This window comes from Chrysoperla carnea, chromosome 1 (assembly GCF_905475395.1).
Source record: "Chrysoperla carnea chromosome 1, inChrCarn1.1, whole genome shotgun sequence".
Classification (NCBI taxonomy): domain Eukaryota; kingdom Metazoa; phylum Arthropoda; class Insecta; order Neuroptera; family Chrysopidae; genus Chrysoperla; species Chrysoperla carnea.
In genome coordinates this window covers 52,527,019-52,550,957 of record NC_058337.1, presented here as the reverse complement: position 1 = coordinate 52,550,957, position 23,939 = coordinate 52,527,019, and the positions used below count along the sequence as shown (strand labels likewise).

The following is a 23,939-nucleotide window of genomic DNA, read 5'->3' as shown; positions in this document are numbered from 1 at the left end:
TGTAGATAAGTGCAAGATACAGGATGATGAACCAATTTCTCTCGAAATTAAAAAGTATGCATCTCAACAACATGTAGTTCGTTTAATAGCGTTTGCAATAATGGCTGTCACGTTTCAAGGACCTCAACGAGATATCGAGATAATCCTAGTGTTGAAAACAGGGTTTTATCTATAAAAATGTACAAAACTTGTTTAATTCAAGTGTGGACCTTTTAGGCTCACAATTTTATCAAAGATGTCACAAAAGTAATGAAACAAAGTGTTAAGGATTTTAATGAAGGACTACAGGAATATACAAAACATTTTCATTGTGGATTTTAGCAGCTACAACTTCATCAAATGTGATAAAATATTTTTTTTTTAAACAGAGAGGTCAAACCATGATTAATTAACTGTCGAAATCATGGAGTTTACAATCGTTGGATTTTTTACAGAATAATTTTTTTTTAATTTGATGCTAATGTCCCACAGTAGAGTATTTATACTAAATTTTTATGCTGAAAATTGATTCAATTGACTATTTAGATGCAATCTCTATCCTTATCTTAATCTTATAAGAAAAAGCGCAAGTACGCGCAAAATTTTTTTTCATAAACATGTTATAGAATACCTAAACTTTGCCCTGTTATCAAAAATTTTACCGGGAAAAAAGGGGCACATAAATAAAAAGCTTTGAGTTTGATAAATTTAATGAAATAAAGTTACCATTTTTAACAGCAAATATGAATCACAAATATTTAATTATTTTACTAGAAACATTAACATTATAACTAAAGCACAAAAAAATTCTTACTTAATTGCTCTAATAAACATAGTAAACGAAAATTGAATGACACGGTAAATCGACAGCAACCACAATAATAACATGCATCCGTCAGAGCAGGTACATTGCGGCTTACAAAACAGGCGAGGGGCGAGGTTATGGTAACTCAAGTGAGAGCTGTTTATAATGGAGTAGTTTCTAGCTACACCAAAGAACAACTTCAGAATAAAGTCAGAAGCAACCACCCACTGTTTGCAGGAGGAAATTGAGAGTTGGCTCAACAAAATTTGGCCACATTTATGCAAATTAGTTAAGTTAGATTTTCCAGTAAGTAGGACAGTTAATTTTGTAGTAAAATTTTGAATTTTTGCTAATATGCTGTAAGCTTTATCCGATATACTATTCAGTCCCTTAAATCGTATTCTTTGTACTTTCGAATCAATAAAAAATGCAACTCCAATTAAAACTTTTTTTTTATAAAAATAACTTATCCTGTATATCTATTAAATATTACTTAATTTCGGTATACTCATTATAAAAGAAATAACATTTTGTACAAATTTTTTCAAAAATCGAATTGATACAACTAATGATATTTGTAAAAAAAATCCAGTGAATTAACTACTTCTTAAAGGTATTCGTTGTGTGCGTAGTCATAGTAGGGACAATAAAATCGATGCCAACGCTTCCAGTGAAAAATTTTTGCGATAAAGGAGGCTGTTATGACTAATTGGCAGTTTTTAACATGTTAATCTTATAGAAAATGTCTAATTAAAATTATTGAAAAACACTAATTAATTAAACTTAATGCATTAAAAATTGTAAAAATAAGAAATCAAATTGGACAAATATTATTTTTCAAAAGTAAATTATAATAATTATTTATTTAAATTTGTGAGACAATAATATTAAATTTTCAATGTAAGTCATAAATGCAATTCATACAATTATATATGCATCCATACAATTCTATAATTAAAGTAGTGTATCGTTACCATGAAAACGCTTCCAATAAAACTCACGCACGATGCGAATTTTAATAAACGAGGATTTGAAAGATCCCAATAATTATATACAATAATATCTTTATTACTCGGGTGTATGTACATTTATTATAAATATATAAATAGATTATTATTAATTAATTGAATTATATTATTACAAAACTATTTAATTAGGTAGGCAGCACAGCACGTGTTTTTATTTATCATTGCAATTTATATCAATGTTTCAAACTTACTTCGGCTCATCCATACAAAATAATTACAATGTTGATTTTATGCAATTCCCTACTTAAACATTTATAATTATTAGAAGACAGTCAGAAAAAGTAAAAATAAAATTTTATACAAGAAGGAATTTAACAAATTTGGCAAAGAACTTCAAAGTGAAATGAAAATATTGACATTGAAAAAGTAGCAAAAAGCGAACAAGACAAAATCCAATTAAAATTGATACTGTTAAAACTAGAGGAAACTCGTTGAAACGTTAACAATACTATTTAAGTTTTTGTCAAAAGACCTTCTTTTTCGACTGGATGAACCGATTTTGATGATTCTATCTATTTGAAAGCTGGTGTTTCCCGTGTGGTCCCATTTTATTTTTATCCAGTTCTGACAACGGCATCCATGAGAAAACCATAAAAGTCTTAAATTTGCATTAAGTATGCACGACAAGAGAACGAATAACTCAATACCACGCCGCGTTGAGTTATTTGTCCTCTTGTCGTGCATACTTAATGCAAATTTAAGACTTAAGTTATTCCATAACTCCAGCTATGTTTCTTTAAATATAAGTTATAGGTATTTTAAAATATTTTTTGTTAATAAAAAAACACGCACATTTTTTAAAGACAATTTTAAGATATTTCTTAACTTTTGATATTTTAAAGGCAAATATTTCCAGACATTTACTAGGAAATAGATCTATTCGTAAAGGAAGGAATATAGGCATGCATTTAAATCTCTGATATTTTCAATATTTTTTTAATATATATAACCGAACATTCAACGTCGGACGCTGAAGTTTGTGTAATATTATATTCATTTATATACATGGTGGCCCATTTTAAACGACGGAGTAGATTATTTTTTTAACAATTCATTTATGGGGAAATGATTCCGATCAAGTTTTACTCGGACACCGACTTTTTATGTCATTTAAGAGTCAATAACCTTAAATGAGATAACTTCGGTTATCTTAATAATCGAGAATATTGAGTCAAACTTGCATAAAGTTTATTCTTTTGGAAATGCCAGTACAGTAATTATTATTAAGTTTGGCAGAAATATCAAATTTTTTTTTTAATAAGCTTAATAAAAAACGATTCAGAAACCAAAAAAAAAATGTTGCTGTTTCAGCAATTTTTAATGTTATGGTTTAAAAAAATGTTCGTCAAATTAAAATTTCATAATTGCAACATACATCCTGTAATATTTAGAGTGTTTTCCATTAGTTTAAAAGCAACATTTTGTTTCAGACAGCTTATATACGTAGCAATTGATAGCAACTGTCTTTTAAATAGTTCATAAACTTACTTCTTCTGTTGAAAAAATGCCAAAAATCCGATAAGTACAAATTTATATAAAATTATACTTGTAGAAAAAGATATTTGAACGAATGGAATATTTTACATTTTTCATTCATAAAAAAATAATAATCATAATAATTGCGAAACATGTTTTACCAAAAAAAATAATTTTTTTTCAACAGGTCAAATATTTTCCACAAAAGATCAGTCCATTCTTTGTATTCATTCAATAATAATATTTGGTATGACTATTAAAAAAACTGGTTTTAAGGATAACCACCCCCATCTGTATCATCAAATATTATAATTTTTATAAAATTTATGTCTACAAGTTTTATCTTAATTTGCATTTTTTGAACAAAATTATAATCAAAATTGAATTTAAGAAAATTAAAGTTGATTAAAATATAAAACAATGTTTAAAACTAGGAGAAACAATAATTTAACTCAAAATTTGTCTAGACACATAATTTGGAAATTTTCAATTAATAGCTATTAGTATATAAACCCCCTACTATTACAAAGCAAGAAAATATTCTCATCTATCTGTCATGATAAGTCAAATTGTAGAAGGACCGTTCTGTGGAAACCTTTTTAATCTTAGAGGTCCCCCGATTGTAAAGACAATTTTACATATCATAAAAATTTCAGTTAAAAAAAGTTGTGGAATACTTTTTAGAGTGTGTTTTGGTAGTAGTCGGGTTTCAGTTTTTGAACTTAAGATAAATTTTTTAATTGGAATTATTCAGTCATATAAATCCCAATGGAAATCAAAGTACCATAATTTATTTACTGTCTAAATATGAATATTTTTTAAGCCTTAAGCCTTAAACCAGCGTACGATCAAGATGCATTCAATGATACATCAATTGTCAAATTATAATACGTATTTTAGAAGCTAGGAGAGAACAGATAAACCCACATACCGGTTAAACATATAACCCCCGCCGTACACGAAGCAAAAATATAAAACAAAAAAATTTCTATAATTTATCGTCAGATCGTGTATTTTCGTTTGTATAACACAACCACAAAATTTACAATTCTAAGGTTTTTTGAAATTTCTCGAACTTTTGATTAAACTTCAGTGGAATGGAAAATTCTCACCCTAGCTCATGCCGAGGACTTGGTTGTCGGTAGTAATAAGAATTTTGTGTCAAACCTTTGAAAATTATTAACATTAATATTTGTTTGTAAAAAAAACAGCTTTTTACAGTCTAGCATTCATTTGAACATATGGCAAAGCTGTTCAATGCACTAACAATTTATTAGCAGACAATACAAACTGTAACATAACAATATTAGTAAAAAAAATTATATAGCTTGACACAATTTTTTAATAGTCTGCCAAGTATAATTTAGAGTAACGCTAGCATAGGATTGGAGAATTTTCACAACGCAGACAATTTGCATATTAACGTTATTTAACACTTTTTATTGTTGCTCGTGGCTGTAAATAAGTTCCCGATAATGGAAAGGCTAAAAATTATTTAATTTTTTTCTATCACTATCTGATAGTTTATTAATAATATCAATCAATTAGTCTTTGTCTTATTAACAGAAAAAGTAATTATAATTTTCTAGGATAAATTCTCTCATAACTAATATAATTTCACCCGTAATATTTTTTTATAACATTCTGTATCTGACATTACATATAATTTTAACGTATTAAAATAAAATAATAAGTTGCATTGACTGATTCACTCCATTTTATAGGTTGTTTTAAGAGTCATGTCACCCGCATCCTTCCTGTATTTCATGTTGCATATGTTTAACTTTATTTTTTTACGTCAAATAAAGTTAAATATATATATATATATATGTATTTCTTAAATCTAAGCTAATAACTTGCATACATATATATATAATACTCTTACTATATGGCCAGTCCAGAGAGAAGTCCGGCGAAATCGGAAGAGTGCATACTATATGTTTCTCACTCGCACACTGGCAAACGCGCATTTTAAAAACATGGTTATAATTATTTTAATATTTACTTTTCGTAATATTCGATATATCGCGTGTTAATGTTTCAATATTTGTATGATTTATATCGACTCGCGAAAGAAGATGTGACTAAGATTGCTTTGCAAAAGTAAGTACTGCGATTTGTGAATAAAACTATATTACTGTTGTTGGTTAGGGATCGTTCAATTTTAATATTTGTTTTTTAACCCTCGAACCAAATAAGAGGGGTGTTATAAGTTTGACCGCTATGTGTGCGTGTGTCTGCCTGTCTGTTGCATCGTAGCTCCTAAACGGATCAACAGACCAAAATTTTTATTTGTTTGAACAGTAATTTAATGGAGAGTGTTTATAGTTATGCTTCAAGTGCGACTTTAGAGTTCCGTACGCAAAACCACTAACAAAGAAGTGATGATCTTCAAATTCGATTCAGTTTGAAGAATGTTTTTAGAAATAAAGTAAGAGAATATTTTAAGAAATAAAGTAATTTAAACTACCAATATCATCTTCTTGGCTATGTTTCAAGTGCGATTTTAGAGTTCCATACCGGAAACATTTGTCGGAATTTTTATATTTTGTAAATTTCACAGATTTTTTGATTCTGAAAAAAATTCTCGTCCTTTAAAATATGGTTAAGATTTTTAAAGCGCTGGTCATAAAGTAAGAGTATTATATATCATACGATACACAAGTGCGATTTATTGTATTTGCTGAAATTTAACAATATTCCGATTAGCTTAAAATGACCAATTTGATTTCCCCGTCAATACCGGGAGTAATCATTGAAGATACTGAAACACTACCATTAGATCCACCAAATCACTGCGTGACCATAATACTCAGCAATAATAAGACCCAGCAATTTTTCTCCAAAATTGCTGGGTCTTATGAAAAGCTACATCGGCTTTTCATTGGTGATTAGCAAATTATTGGTAAAATTAACTAACATTAAGAAATATATGATAAGTGCCAAAAAATAGAATTGGAACGTTTTTGTATTATTGTACTGTCCTAAACTCTTGTGTAATAAATTAAAAAATGGATAATTTCTCTGATTGGTTGAAAATACATTACTCTATCGGATTTACTTTGCGATTTGTTCTTATGCTACACTGATGAGGATATTAATGTCAAATTATTGATAAGGTCCACTGTAGCTAGCTAGATAAATAAATTTGAAGCATTATTAATAAAAACATAATGACATGACGACCTCCTAATAATAGATAATATCATAGTGTAGTGACCATAAAATTAAATTTATTTTCTATCCCATTCACTCTTAAGTATTATATAATTGATAAGACGAAAGCTCGTTGAATAATAAGGGAATCGTTTTTTAAGCATATGTCATGTGGTGTAATATAAAAGTGCAGAAAAATATAAATGTACACTTGATTTCATAATTTAAAAAAAAGGATAAGCTGATAAATTAAATATTAGTATTACTAAATAACAAAAATATAGTTTAGATTTTTTGCTAGCTTTTTTAATTCTTGCAACCACTTTTTTTAAAATTATTTGAAAGTGGTATACTTGTTTTGAAGTATTGCTATAATTTTTCTTATAACGTAGTTTTCTGCGATTGCTATTTATTACAGGCTGGTCGTAACCGTAAGATTTCGTCAAACGGTAGATTACGTAAAAATAATGAAAATTTCTAAATACACTTACAGCCGCCAAAGCATTCTTTTCTAGATACTGGTGTTGAAGTTTTGGAAGTAAAAGTATTTTTGTAAATATTGCCAAAAAGGTTGCTTAGAAAAATTGTAAATTTGACAGTATGAACTATTCTTCATGATTTAAGTAAGGTTTATGGTGATAAATTACAAAAACGGTAAAGATATGGGCGTACCCTCACCCCGTTACGAGAAGAAATATCTAGCACCAGTGCACCACTGACTTTAGTGCAATAACGTTTTGATAAAATATTCACAATAATATCCTATTTTTTAAATTTCTAAAATTTCAACAGAGTGTATCTAGAAGTGACCGGTTTCCCGGCTATAAGTGAATTTTGAAATTATTATTATTTTAACGTTATCTACCAGTTGATGAAGTTCTGCTGTTATAACTTGGATCACCCTGTATAAACATAAATTTTGGTCCAACGTACAATATGGATGGATCTATTTAAATTACTATCTTCGGTGGTGCATAGTATACCACACATAAGACATTCAACAAAATCATATAATATATGATAATATATTTATTTGACTTAATTTAAAGTAATTGACTACACTGAACTGCAGGACTGCGACTGTGTGTGACTATATATAATTCTTATATTTGATTTATTAAATATTACTTAGTGAATTGATTTAATCAATAAAACTTTGTGTAAGTAATCACGATTTTTTATCTTTTTTATCAATTGCATAGTGACTGATCTACTATCTTTCTTCATTAATACTCTTGTAACTTACTTATACGTAATTGATAAATCACTGTTGGTGTAGAGAGGAGGGAATTTGTCGTCATTTAAATAAGCATAAAAGAAAACCTTGTAGTAAGGTATAAGAATATGCGTATTCGATACTTAAGTTAATTGATTTGAATTTTTTAATTCAAAAGAATGACTACACAAAAAATATTTCTTTATTTTTAAATGTCACCAAAATAATGATCTCAAATTATATATTTATTTAAATTAGGGCTTTGCAAAGAATTTATATGAACACGGGTATTACCCAATCATTTACTTAAGAATAATGTACACTCAGATACAAAGAAAATTGATACAATATTTAATATTGTAATCAATAAAAATATCGTTATTAATTGTTGAGTACAATAATGAAATTAAAGAATTTTGAGTAGCGATGTTTTCGAGAGGGCATAACACAGCTGAAGTTATGTTTACCGAAGATTATCGACACTATCTAAATGATTACGGAATCTTCTCAAGACATTTAGTATAAAGAACAGGTCATATTCTTATTTAAGAATTTTATGTGAAGAAGCATATACGTGCGAATCGTCTATTAAAAATTTGAACATCGGTATAAAAAGGAAATGTTCGTCAATACAATGCGACTTTCCTCTCTCGAAAACATCAAAAGTCAGTAATAGATTATTCCACAATTTTTGGAAAAGTACTTCAAAATGTTGATTTTGCTATTTGCTAATAAAAGCCACAAAAAATTTATTTCGGAAAAATACATACGCTTTCTTGCCAAAAACTAAAATTAAAATTTTAAGCCTTTTTTAAACTGTCAAAAACGCGGGCATCCAATTTGATGACGTAATATGGGTATAACTATACGAAATAACACAAATAAATTTGACAGATATATTCATAAACATCTGATTATAGTATGTATTATATGATAATATCAGTTATGTATGCGTGATGTGAATGTATGAGTAGTGTGACATGGTATTTCAACAAGTAACTCTGTCAATTGTTTGTTTTCACTTGTTTTTATTTGAAATTTACTTTACCATTAACATGTAAATCATCAATCTGATTGTCCCTACAATGACCACGCACAGAGTTAATAAAATTTAATTTTTTTTATTAGTTATTATTGTAATTTTATTGAACCAAAATGTACATGTAAGTATAATAAATAGTATACAATATATATTATTTCTATTAGAATTCAAAATGTCAATTAACAAAACAATTTGAGGGTGATTTAGAACAGTTCATGTTTAATGCAATACGTGATAGATTTCACTTTACCTAAGACCAGACAAAACTAGTAGTTAACTAACTACATAAACTGTATTATACATTATGTAATTAATTGTATATCTGTATCTGTATCAGTGGTATCAATTGTATATCTATCTACATTCTGTATTCTGTATAATGTTACATAGATCAGTAATCAGTGTGACATTAGTCAGTTGTAATAAGTAAAACGTTTATTCAATCAATGTCCACTTTATTCAAGCCAAACTCTTTTTAAATCATGTATCGAGTTTATTTTTAACTAGACGTTTTTATTTTATATTCTTGTTTATATGTATACAGTACGTTTAGTTTTGGATTTCTTTTTCGGACACCAATATCAACCATCATGGCTTTTGTTAAGAAAATAGCTGGTTTTTGTTAAGAAAATTTTGTGCGCCTAGCCATATTAGTCATTTTATTTAAAATCAAATAGCAGTTTTTTTTGCCAAAAACAGTTTAACACCTCAGAAACAAAAATTAATATTAACTAGTGACCCGCCCCCGCTTCGCACGGGTGCAATGCTGATACTAAATACACTACAGAAAAACTGTGTAGTAATGCTGATACTAAATACACTACAGAAGAACGTTGTATATAAAAACATAGCGGCCCGCTCTGGCTTCGCACGGGTATAAAATATATAGCCTATGTGATTAAAATCGATCCAGTAGTTTTGATTTATTCATTACTGCCCGTGGCCCGCACGCGTTAAATTTGGAGTAAAACAATCCCCCTTTCCCTATACCATTAAGATTTCCTGCTATCTTTGGAATATCTAAATTCATACACTACATTTTTACTTATTTACTTTTTACATTTATAACTATTAACCTCAAAAATAGCAGTACTTCTCCACTATTTAATGGATGTTATTATACATATAAACCTTCCTCTTGAATCACTCTATCTATTAAAAAAAAAGCATCAAAATCCGTTACGTAGTTTCAATGATTTAAGCATACAAAGGGACATAGGGACAGAGAAAGCGACTTTGTTTTATACTATGTAGTGATGATATCAAACGAGTGAAAACAAACAATTGACTGAGTTAATTGTTGAAGTATTGAATGTCAGTACTAGCATTATTTTTATAATTTAGAAGCGTTTCAAAAGCCAACACTATCCTTTACCTTTCGGTCGCCATTTATTTGCATTTTCACAATTTTTGAAAGTATTTTCTATAGTATTTTTCTTTTTTTGAGGCTGTTTTACAAGATCACTATTTGATGCAACCTGAAAATTTTCAATTCCCTATCCTTTATAGTTTTGAATAAAATGGATACCTACAAAAGTTTTGTTCTAATTTGCGCATTTTCGAATAAACAGTGATGTTTACAAAAAAAAAAAAAAAAAAAAAAAAATGTTTCAAAAAATTGTTTATTTTTTTATAACGGTTGCAATATTTCGGTATAAATAGTCAGGATCCAGTCCAATATCCAAAATAATAGTCAGGATCCAGTTGACCTTTTGCTCATTTACGAACTCAATCCGCTATAAAAAAATCAGCCTGATATATCTTTTCGTATTTGAGTTATCGTGTCCACAGAAGGACGGACAGTCAACCGGAAATGGAGTAATTATATTTTATGAAAATCTATACCAAAAATTTATTCGTTGCATCAATAATTTTAAGCATTACAAACTTGGATCTAAACTTAGCATACCTTGAAAGTACAATAATGTTTTATTTTTCTAATTTTAGACAGTTCAAAACCTCACTTTTTTCTCGATTTCTTGACAAATATTTTTTCTAAAAATTAAAAAAACAATAGAAATTTTAGATCGAAATTTTTTTTATATCGAAACATAATGAAATGTAGGTATACCACGTAACTGCTTGTGCAAATGGGGGGTGCGCTAAGTACAAATTTTTTATTTTTGGATCAGTTTTAAACAAAAAAAGTACTTTTGTAATTTTTTCTCTAGACGTTTAGTTTTCGAAATAAAAATTGTTGAAAAATTAAAAATGCAATATTTGATTTTAAGAAAAATGTGTTATTTTTATTCAATGTCTGGGAGAATTCGCTTAGCTAACGCAGCTCTTGCGCTGCGGATTTTTTTGTTATTATTAAGTAACTAAAAATTTTGATAGAAAAGTTGTAGGAAATGACTTCTGTAATACTAATATGTACAGAAATAATATACCATAAAGATAAAATTGATTTGATTAATTTTTTTTTAATATTAAAAACTGGCTTCATTTTATCAATTTGTGCATAAGATTAAAAAACTATTTTCCTAGTGCCAGATATTAATCTCAGCACCTCCTGCTCGTATTTAACCTCCAAGCTACACATCTCTGTTCCAATATGATAATTAATATTGCAATGTTTGTGGCAGTTAAAGACACCATTAAGTTTAATTTGTGGACCATAAGGATCGTACTCACTTGCCAAAATATACGTTAATTAGTTTGAGACTAGACTTGATTGCTATAGGGAGGTGGTATACGTAAGTAAATTAGGTATGAATTTGAATAAAATAAACTAAATAAATGAAGCATCCATCCATTGATCATTATATAAACAACATTAAATCTATATTCATAATTATGCATTTTAATTTCAATGTTCACGCACATGTTTCACGCATGTTCATGCATATATACACACATATTTATTTTAACTGCAATACAATAATTATAAATTATAAGTAATCAGGTCAAATCATTTTATACTACGATGTATGGTAACTAGCTCTAATTGTAAGTACGTAACTTTTATGCCGAGTATCTCAAAAATGTCTGAATGGATTTGTATCTTTTTTTTTTCGTTGGGAAATCCATAAAAAAACTGTTCGGTAATTAAATAATAAGTATTTTTTTGGTTCCTAATAAGCATATTTTACCTACTATAGAAAATTTTTTCATCTACTAACTATTAATCGATTAACATATTTTATTAATATGCATGGTTTCGAAAAATTACTCTCCAATAACTCAATTTAATATTCAATTTGAATTGATTTTTTTCAACAAAAGAAACTCGAAAAAATTAGTAAATCGTGTTCAAAAATAATCTAATTAAAGAGTCCGTTAAGATTCACTATGAAATTTTTAACTAACGACTGATCTAGGACTGAATCATACTATAATTGTATAAATTTGAAAGTTTGTATGTTTGTATATTTGGATATCAAAACTATATCTCTTCTCTATATATTATCAATGCCAAAGTAAGCATGTTTGTTTGTTTGTTTGATTGTTTGTTTGTTAAGCTTTCACGCTAAAACTAGCGAATGGTTTTAAATGAAACTGTAAATCAATATAGCTAATACTTCAGAATAACACATGAGATATAATTTATAAAGATATATTAATAAAAAATAAAATAAAAACTTTAAAAATTAATTTAATGTGGCATTTCCATAAATTACAGATTTCTGTAAAAATAGTCAATATTAAATATTTCACGGTTATCTTTTCTGATAAACTCAAGGAATAATTACGACTATTATACATTTAAAAAAATAGAAAACCATACATATATTTTACATGTAAAACAATCCTTACCATCATTTCGAGTGTTATAGAAAGGGGAAAAGCGAGAGCGATCTTTATCAATATTTAATTTTAAACCCAGCGAAGCGGGTGGATATCACTCTAGTATAAAATATATGGTTTAATTTGTTACTCAATTACGCAAACACGACAGAGCGGATTAAGAGGGAATTTAGAACACTGATAGATTATCTGGATTAACGCATATATACTTTATATCTTGGAAAAATATTAATTAACTGTGGGATTATCAAAAAACAAATTATAGGGCGTGTCCACTTCAAAGATATAAATATGTATTAGGGAAAATTATTCCGGGATAAGAAGGAATAAATAAAGCTAATTTTATTGGAGGAAAATAATTAGGATTCCGTCCCAAAAAATTAAAAACCATGAAATTTGAACAAAAGGGGGAATAAAGTGGAAAAAAAAAGGTAATAAGGGGGTAGTTAGTGTTTTATTAAATGAGATTTTTCAGCGAAACTTATGGATAAATGCTACTTATAAGTATGTAAATAATACATATTTTAGTTAGAAGATACTTTCGATAAGTAATGAATACATTTTTTTTTCATAATTCTATCGTCGGCATGTCAAAAAAGATATTTTTGATTGTTTATGTAAAATAATGTCAGAGTTTCCTTTTTTACAAATTATTATGCACTTAACATATCTTAAGAATTTTCAAAAATTTCTTACATTAAGATTAATTTCATGAAAATTGAAACAAACTGCCATACACGTTATAAAATCGTAAAATAAAACATTCGGAAAATTGATGTATTCTTAAATGTAATTAATAGGTTGGCTGATAAGTCCCCGGTCTGACACATAAATGGCGTCGCTAGTATTAAATGCATATTATTTTTATATAGTACCAACCTTCAAATGATTCGTGTCAAAATTTGACGTCTGTAAGTCAATTAGTTTGTGAGATAGAGCGTCTTTTGTGAAGCAACTTTTGTTATTGTGAAAAAAATGGAAAAAAAGGAATTTCGTGTTTTGATAAAATACTGTTTTCTGAAGGGAAAAAATACAGTGGAAGCAAAAACTTGGCTTGATAATGAGTTTCCGGACCCTGTATTTTTTCCCTTCAGAAAACAGTATTTTATCAAAACACGAAATTCCATTTTTTCCACAATAACAAAAGTTGCTTCACAAAAGACGCTCTATCTCACAAACTAATTGACTTACAGACGTCAAATTTTGACACGAATCATTTGAAGGTTGGTACTATATAAAAATAATATGCATTTAATACTAGCGACGCCATTTATGTGTCAGACCGGGGACTTATCAGCCAACCTGTTATTATAAGGCCATAGTATATACCATACCTACTAAAATGAAATTATTAAAAATGGCTCCATTATGTTCGAATTTTCAGATACCTTGTACATATATTAATTGTTATAACTCGATAATTGTACAAATGAATTATTAAGAATTTTCTAGATAATCATGGAAATTTTACGACAATTTATCAATTATTTTTAAAACCAGCAATAGGATTAAAATATGCTCAATAATTAATTAAATTAAAAAGTTAAACAAAAAAAAACAAGCTAACAAACAAACGAAAATTTTAAAACCAACTTTTCGCACCTGCAACTGCAATGACGTCAATATTAGAACTGTCAATTTTTTAATAACGTTTTCCAAAACATAAATCCGGAAGTGGTTTTTCCCCAATATGAACTTAAATGTATTCGTGAACAAATCTTTTTCACGATTAAAAAAGGGCGGTGGGTTGCTTTTCTTAATGTATGATAAATCCCACTCCATGAGTTAATTAAAATATTTATGAAATAAACCTACATAAAATTAATTTATATTATTATATTATAAATATATATATAAATATTATAGTATTATATTTGTTTATTTAAATTTAAAAAGTTATTTAAATATGTATCAAATTCTAAAAATATAATAGGTAATTGCGATTTAATAAAATTAAATCATTTTTAATAATATGTATAAAAAATTTTCAATTTGTAATTGATGGCAAATTAAGGCTTTGATTAGAAATATACAGAGTGACAAAAAGGACGATATACAGGATTTTCTATAATTGTCTGCATAACTCAACAAGAATTGCATGATTATATAGATCTATTTTTAACTTTAACAAGTATTTTTAAGACTATTCTTTTTAAGTTCATCAATTTGAACTTGTTGACCAGATAATAATGTATAAATTCGTTTTTTAAGTTTTACAAAGCTTTAAACAAATTTTTTGATTACATTACGAATTTCAAAATTGTTTATAATAGAGAATTGAAATAAAATTCAAAAAATTAACTAATTATTTTTATCGAACAACTCAATTGTGTGCATGCTTTGCAAAATTTACATCTTAGTCGATTTCTTAACTTTTACCTGCATACGATAAACCTAGGAATGTTTTTGTGGTTCCTTATAACTTGCAATCTTTTTCCAAATGAAAAAGTTGCTTTTATAACATTAAATAAAAATACCGTAAATTTTATGAGTATTATAACCATCTATGTTTGAATCGAAAATATCGTAAATATATTTAAAACATAATATTTGAATATTAAATTATAAAAATATGATGTCTGCCTATCTATAATAAAATGCATAATATAATGTATATGTACTAATTAATATATAATTATAAATACATTTATTTATATGTAATTAAAATAATATACAAAATAATTCTATATAATTAATTACATTACGCATCTATATTTGATAAACAGTATGTTCTTAAAAAAATTCTTAGCCACTCTTTGATGAGGTCTTTCAATCAAGGTATGTCAGAGATACAGAAAAATGCTTTAAGCATACATTGCTTGCATTAAAAAAGGACACCTAAAATTTTTTAAATTTTTGTTCTTAGAGGTAGAAGACCTCTAGTCAGTTTCAAATACCAAAGTTTTTCCCCATTTTAAACCAAAATTTTTTGTTAGAAAGATAAGAAGGATATATACATTCGATAGGAATTTAATGGAAAACTCTGTTTGGTCATGAGATAAAATTTTTGGAGTCCTTTTTTAACAACTATTCTTCTAAAAGTTGTTCCCCAAAACTGTTTAAAAGAAATATAAAATATTTGTAATAAATAACTTTCTAATTTAAAACCGTTTTCTCTCCCTTACGAGCAACTTAAATTAATTAACCTTCAACCGACGTTCAAAGTTAGTTCAAAGTAAATATGAAATGCTTTCTTATGCTGTTCTTATGAAAAAATTTTCCTCATAAAAAAATCGCTATGGACTTCGGGGACATACTGTATATCTATGATATGCATTCTACATAACCATAACTGTTGGTTTATTACATAAAATTATTGTTCTTTTGGGCGGACTTACAAATTTTGAATTATTTATAACATCCATAAATTTATGAACTTAAAAAAAATTGTGTGTGTTTCCTTTGTAAGGTCTCAAAAACGAAATTGTTTTGCTCAACTTTGACAAGTTTGGTCTTATCCTCGCCTTGACGAGTGTTATTCGTAGTTTTCTTGAAGTAGATATGGTATTTGGGAAATGTTCACAAAACATTTAGAACTGCGAAAAATGAATTTTTTCAATTCAGATCAAAATTAGCAACATATATTTAAAATGGCTCAACATTTAACTAATTGTAACATTTTAATAATTGCAATTTAGTAGGTAAACTCAGAAGTGAAATCTTAAAATACTTACAAAAGTTGTACGATTTGATAATATTTGAAAAGTTTTCCTTACCTGAAACATAATAAAAAAAATACAATTAAAATTATAATCAATTTCGTCCTTGATTATTGTTGGGCTTTAGTTGAATGAAATAAATCACTTTGCATGCAGATAGAGAATTAAACATCCGGTGTACGGTATTTGTGATTTCGAAATCTTGCATGGAAGCTGAAAATATGGACGTATCTACTGTATCGAATGAGAGGAGTGAAAGTATACTTATTAATTAATTTATTTTCTTCCTGAAAATTTGTGCTTCTCCAACGTTCCAAAATTCGATATGTAAGGTTATATACAAGGCAGATTGGTGTTATTAAAACGAGGTATTATTTAAGCAATTAGAAGAGCATTCCTAGGGAAAATTGTTCGACATTTTTATGGTATTGCACATTTCTACAGCATCTCCAAATTGGGGTAGAGAGTTGAAAATCGGTATAAGTTATTGTTAAGGATGTGCATTTGCGGTTGTATCAACTTCCCTGTTATACCACAAAATAATGGTTTTTACGGTAATGAGAGGGTAAAAAATTAAAAAAAAATCTTCAATGCAAAGCATCTAACAAAAGAAATCATAAAATGAAAAGAAAATATAATTTCAGTAATAGAACTTTGCTGCTCAGGATTTTTTGTAGGCTGTGAATGAGAAATTTTAGGTTGGTGGTATTGCAACTTCTTTAAAACGATCCGTAGGTAAGTACCTTTAATAAGTTTCCTACAGGCCTGTCTCGTAGTTGTAAATATTAAAATAACATATTCCGTACACATTTTTCAATATAAATTAATTGAATATCTTTTTAAATTAGCAAATGTGTTGCACAAATAATTTGCAATTATTAATTAAAATAATGCAATGAAATATGTTGATGAATTATTTTAATTTAACAAAGTTTTCCACAAATAGTGAACGAATTTGAAATTTTGCAACCGCATCGATATCATCGATGACATTGTTTGCGCTTACTTGCAAGCGATCTAATCTGAAGATTATTTAATAAACCGGAAAAATCAATGAAAATCATACGCAGTGGTGGATTTACACTAGGGTCAGTCGGGGCTAGTGCCCAGGGCGGCAAATTTTCTAGGGCGGCAAAATTTGGAATGTAAGAAAATATTTTGTATACAATATATAATTAAATAATTCTTTTAAATAAACATTTTATTTTTCAAGAAATATAATTTATGCATTATGTATCAAATCAAAATTTTGTATATTATAATATAGGAAATTTAACTATTAAAATAGTTTAATTAATTTATTTCCATAAAGGTTTGCAAAAATAAAATTTGATATTTTTATTTTCTGGAATTGATAAATTAATATAGTTTTTTTGAAGAATTAAAAATATTTTCAAATTATGTATGTCTTTTTGATAACAGAAACTTTAATTGATCAATGAATTTTCCTAAAATTGGAGAGTTATCAAATAATACTAATTAATTTTAATTTAAAAGAACAGTAATAATAATATGTAATACATAATAAATTTTCTGCAATTAATTAGTTATTCTAATTTTTTAAAATAAGATATCAAAACTATTAAAATAAAATTTCAGTCATAGGGCGGCATTTTCTAAAGTGCCCCAGGGCGGCAGAAATTTAAATCCGGCCCTGATCATACGGTACACGGTAAGTAACTCGAACTGAACATTCATTTTGCCTTAAATTTTTAATATTATTAATTAAATTGTTCTCTCAAGCTTTGCTAATATTAATTAAATCAAACCTGGACAGAAAGGTACGAAATACTATTTCAAATAAAAACATTAAAATATCTCCTATACAATTTATTTTATGTTTAAAGTTCGCTTTTTAGTGCAAGGACATTCTTAATGGAAAACTTCATACTAATTTTATATTTGCCAAACATAACCTATATTATATTTCCTGAAGTAACCTGTACTACCTGAAAACAATTTTTTCTTAATTCAACATTATTTTCCCAAGAAATTTTGAAAAAGGTATTAAGTCCTAACTCAAAACTTTTAGGAACAGTTCTAGAAAAAATAATATTTGATGGTGCATCTAGTATTAAAAACATCTCTGAGATTTATTGAAAAAATGTCCATTTGAAAAAAATTATGTATCTAAAATTTACCACTTTCTAAGAAACACATACACTCACATTTTTCGGAATGTGTAAACATTATATCCAAAACGTTAACATGTAGATATAATTTTATATTTGGTTTTCGGATTAATTTTTCGACGATATTCACGACTAGCGACATACAACCTATTGTAAAAGGAGCTTTAGTCAAGGTATAAGTTATCGATAGTAATATTGACTGCGACCACTGACTAAATATAAAAGAGTGTCAGATATGAAGAAGAACTCCGGTTTCATATTATTATTATTATCATTAATTGCGGTTTTTCGTCTTTTTCATTTACGGTCACTTGATAAACCAGTCTTGTCTGTTGCAGTTAACAGTCGTCGACTCAACAACTGATTGTTCTACCAAACGTCTACTATACTGATACAAGAAATAATAAAAATGTATTATTTTATATTTCGCTTACACAAAACCACAGACATAACAATGATGGAAGTACAATATACAGAGAGATTCATAAAAGTGTAACTGTGGTTGATCGATAGGTATAACACGAACCACCAAAAACAAATTCAAGTAAAAGCAATCTTTTAAGTAGATAGTAGATTACAAAGCAGAAAATCAAAATATAAGACAATTATTCCAATACATTTTTTAAAAAGAATAAGAACCCAAACAAATTTTAAGACCCCAACAAACATATTCTTCAAATTTAATCGTATGGCAATATCAACTCGTTGGATTAAGTTTGCTTATTTTGATCTTTAAAGTTTGTTTGAATTTTATTTTGTACTTTCTAGTTTTGTACAAATAAAATGTTCAATCGTTTATATCAAAAATGTATAATATAGTCATTATGTGAGTGCCGTGCCTGTAGGTTCCGTGTCTTAAGAATCAAGCAAGTCTAAAAACTAACAGAACAATAAAAATTTAACTAAAGAAAATTACAGATACACTCTAATTGAAAAGTTACGCGCTCATCGAATATACAGGTTCGGTGTTCGAATCTCACAAGTAGAAACAAATTCTGTTAAAATTTGCCTACTTTTAAAAGCAATTTATAAATGAGAATCAAGAATGTGAAGTTTTTTTGTTGGATATTTTGTGTATAAAAAGTGAAAACAAACAATTGACATGGGTAATTGTTGAAATACCATGTATAAACAGTGTTGATTACTCTGTCACATTACACATACATACAAGTGACACACATATTACTGATATACCCATATAATACTACAATTTGCGTATAATATGCGTTATCACGAGTAAATCAAGTTTACAAAATATATTTCAAAGAAAATTTAAAATGTTTTTAATTTAAACTTTTATTCCAGCTCTAACGGTTTACGACCTAATTGACCTATGTTGCTCATTTACGAACTCGATCTCACTTTTTACGTCCTCAGCACGATATAAAAATTTCAGCTTGATATCTCTTTGCTTTTTTGAGTAATCGTGATGACAGACGGACAGACGACAGACGACAAACACCCAGACAACCGATAATGGACCAATTAGGTGATTTTATGAACACCTATACCAAAATTTTGTTCATAGCATCAATATTTTTAAGCGTTGGGACTAAACTTAGTATACCTTGATATATTTTATATACATGGTATAAAAATGAATACTGTGCATAAATATATCTTGTTTATAATTTTTCAGAAGTTTATCACTGAAATTAACTTATATTATGTCTAACCAATAAAAAGTAAAAATTATCTATTTTTATATTTTGGGTTTGTTTAAAAAGGTGGTAAAACAAAATAGACCAAGATAAAAATATAATCAAGCCATAAGTAATATAAGTAAAAATAGGACAAGTAACAAATAGTTCAAGAACTCTGTTAATATGAAATTAATTAATTTAAACTTAATTACCCATTTCACATATAAAAAATTATTGTTGATATCGAAACTATTCAAATTTTAACGATAAAAACTAACCCAATCAACTGCACAAAAATCGATGAAAGTCAATAATTTGTAAAAATTTTATTTTATTTGTGTCATTTTTTCTTGGATTAATTGTTAAACCTTCCTAATATTTTTAAGCCTGACCAATTAAAAATTATTGATTATATCGATCCAATATAAATCTTTCATAAATATGAAAAGTTGTCTGAATAACTTTCTCTTAAATAATAACGGTAGAGACATCAAATTAAATCAAACCGTTAGGTAGTCCAACAAAATATATTTCTAATAAAAGGAGATGTTTTTTTCCAAACAAGCTAACTTGAATCAATAAATCATTTAAAAAAATTGTGTTTAAAAAAAGTTTGAATTTAATTTAATTTTAATGAATGTAATTTATCAAAAACAACAGGCGACAAAGTGGTTAAGTTTGTTTTATCACAAAATTGCAAAATACATACTTAGTTTCTTTGATATGTTGAAATTCATTAACAATGGCATTGAATGAATATGACAATACTTTCGGTAGTGAAAAATAAATGAAATTTGAAAAAAGTTAAAATTTATGTAAAAATATACTTAAATATTCTGATTTCGAGTCATAAAAGCACATTTTTCTTTTATAACATTAAAATTAAAAATCGTAATTTTTAAACTGTATATCACGTGACCTAAAAGGCGGGCAAGCCCTGATGTGATGTCATATCGATATGAACCATCAGTTAGTTCAATGTAGACAGCTGGGTATAATATATCCATAGATAATAAGTACTTATACTTATTATAATCAGATGTCTATGAATATATCTGTCAAACTTATCTGTATTATTTCGTATAATGATACCGATATTACGTCATCAAATTGGATTCCCGCGTTTTTGACAGTTTAAGAAAGGTTTAAAATTCAAGTTTTTGGCGAGAAAGCGTGGTTATTTTTCCGAAATAAATTTTTTGTGATTTTTTATTAGCAAAATCACAATTTTGAATTACTTTTTCAAATATTATAGAATACCCTATTATGTTGAGCAATTGCCACATTATAAAAAGCTTACTAATTTTGAATTCGTTGAGATTGTAGGAATAAAATTTCAATGATTTAATTAATTAATAAATGATATTACCATAATATATTTTTACAGATACAACACACACAGATGTACATTTATTGAAATATTATTTTATGATTGACAGCTCAAAAAATTGTCTGTATGTACAAAATTCTATAAGGCTTCCAGAAGCGAAGGCTGTGTGTCTACTTAGAGATAAATCGGATGCATACTTGGTGATATGCCTACTTTGGGAGTGCGATAATTTTGAACGGATCCTCTAGTAACGAAAAATCCCAAAAATATGCCAGTTATCTTAGTTTCTATATATGTAAGCAGTACCAAGCAACACAAATTAATTATGTTTGACAAACTAGGTGGAATTTATTTAGACAAATACCTACACCAAGTCGAAAAAATAAATATTAAATAATTAAATACTGAACCGTTCAATAAGGTTCACAGTATTTTGATTGTAGGTTTGGTTGACAGTAATTAAAAATCAGTCAAATTATAGTAATAAGCGCGATCAAAATCATTATACGGATTGGGACAGAAAAACCCTATCTAAATCTAAACACACACACAAAATAAAAAAATAAAGAAAAATCATTCAATTAAAAAAAAAAAAGTTGAATTAAAATCACGCTAGCGTGTGAACGGACGTTAGTACACGTTAACGTGTGAATAGCCACCGTGCGCAACAATTATTAAAATTTAACAAACGAAAACAACGTAGTTCGCGTAGGAATACAAAACCGAGCAAAAAAGCCAAAAACAATTTAAAAATTAGGTCTCTTGAACAAATCACCCTTGAAGGGTACACTTCGAATAAACATTTTATTAAAATTAATAATTTTACACGTTTGTGCCCGCAACGCGAGCACGTTTTTAATATTACATCGACAATTCATGGATTGGGATAATTAACGACGGAATTACTCTTGAACAAATCACCCTTGAAGGGTACACTTCGAATAAAAATTTTATTAAAATTAATAATTTTACACGTTTGTGCCCGCAACGCGAGCACGTTTTTAATATTACATCGACAATTCATGGATTGGGATAATTAACGACGGAATTACTCTTGAACAAAACACCATTGAAGGGTACACATCAAATAGAAAATTTATTAAAAAATAATAATATACACGTTCGTGCCCGCAACGCGAGCACGTTTTAATATTACATCGATAATATACTATCGTGGAGAAACTGGAAATCTTGCAGTCAATAATGTACTCTGGAAATAAAGATAATTGGTATAAATTCAAAGAAATGGACGTACATGAACGAATAATTAATTATACCTGGACATTTCATCAACGGCTGGTGTTGTTTGTTTTTGGTCGTGTATCGGTTATCCTGTGGTGGTTTTGCCTGGATTTTTAAGGTATGGTTTTATTTATCATATTTTCTCCACCCCATCCGTATAATATCGTTGTTGGAGATTTACCTTATAGAAATTCCAAAAATTTAATATACGTATTTTTTTTGAACTATCCAATTGAACATTTCCGATTTGAATTTAATCAAGAATGGTAAAGATTGTTTTGTGAAGTGAACCAATACCGCGTTTAGAGGTGTAGCCGACAACGAGTTCAGACTGCCCATGGAAGGGTGTCAAAAGTCCTTCGATTTGAGTTGCACCTCGCGGTTCGTCATCTTCACAGTATTCGGCCCCGTGTTAATGCTTGACTACGTTGAGTCACGGGCCGGATACAGAAGATAAATTATTTGGTTCACTACACAGAACAAAATTTACGTCATTTCGAGAACGTTTTGTTTTGTTTAACACCTAGATCGGAAATGTTCAATTCAAATTAGGATCATTTTATAATAATGTAACAAAAAACACTTACTTAATTAACAAAAAACATTGCACAGAAGAGGTTATGTAGCCTGATGTACTTGACTGTGATATTTTTAGTTTTATATTTTTTTAAAATTCATTTAATGGTTTATTTAAAGCCATGTTTTAGAATTCTAAACCAAAGAATATTTATATTTTAATGAAATAAAGTAACTTAAGTGTAAAAATATATGTAAATGCGTTTTGTTGTTGTCAAATAATTTTGACATTTCACTGACTAATCCATAGAGTTGTAGTCGTTTTATAGACTTCCACTCAAATCCTAGACCGTCCTTTTGTCACCTTATTCTTTTTCAGATTCGATCACTATTACTAAGATCGCGGTTAAAAAACGCTTCCACTTTGTCAACAAAGCCACAGTTGGTAATTTAATAGAAGATTTTAATATAAAGTCATTTTAAAAATGCCACAATACATTATGAATGGTGGCTTGTACAATGTGCATGCATTGTGAACAAGTATGCAAGCAAAAAGACATGCATTAAAAAAATTTACATGACATTATCTAGCTGAGTGGAAGCATTCTGCCGAAGTCGAAAGGTCCGCTGATCGACATTTTTCATACACTAACTTATATAAAATTATTCTTAAAAATAATTAATAAGCAGTTGCTTTTCGGTATAAAACTAGTTTGCTTCTTATAAAAAGTCGATTCTATTTTTTTCTAAAATAATTTTTGTTTTATGTATATAATGTTGTATATTTTCCAAATAATTCTTGAATTGATTGCTGTGTTTAGAATTTGCATATTTTGATTTATTTTTTTTAGATGAAATAAAATTTAAAATAAGCTATAAAATTATAGCTATTAAAACTATATCTATTATTATTATTTTACAGATTCATACTTATTAAAAAGTAATTTGCTGATGTCAATATAAAATTT

The 23,939-nt window shown here is 27.8% G+C and overlaps 1 protein-coding gene and 1 long non-coding RNA gene across 2 annotated transcripts in view; both read right to left on the bottom strand.

Moving 5' to 3' along the window:
• The window catches only part of LOC123302118 (forkhead box protein O), a 290,906-nt gene that overhangs the window by 201,999 nt on the left and 64,968 nt on the right, over positions 1-23,939 (bottom strand). The window lies entirely within an intron of this gene.
• Positions 22,374-23,187, bottom strand: LOC123302121. The gene is made up of 3 exons (XR_006535494.1): positions 23,043-23,187; positions 22,491-22,636; positions 22,374-22,423 (listed from the first exon to the last, which is right to left on the bottom strand). It is a non-coding gene; the product is annotated as an uncharacterized LOC123302121 (long non-coding RNA).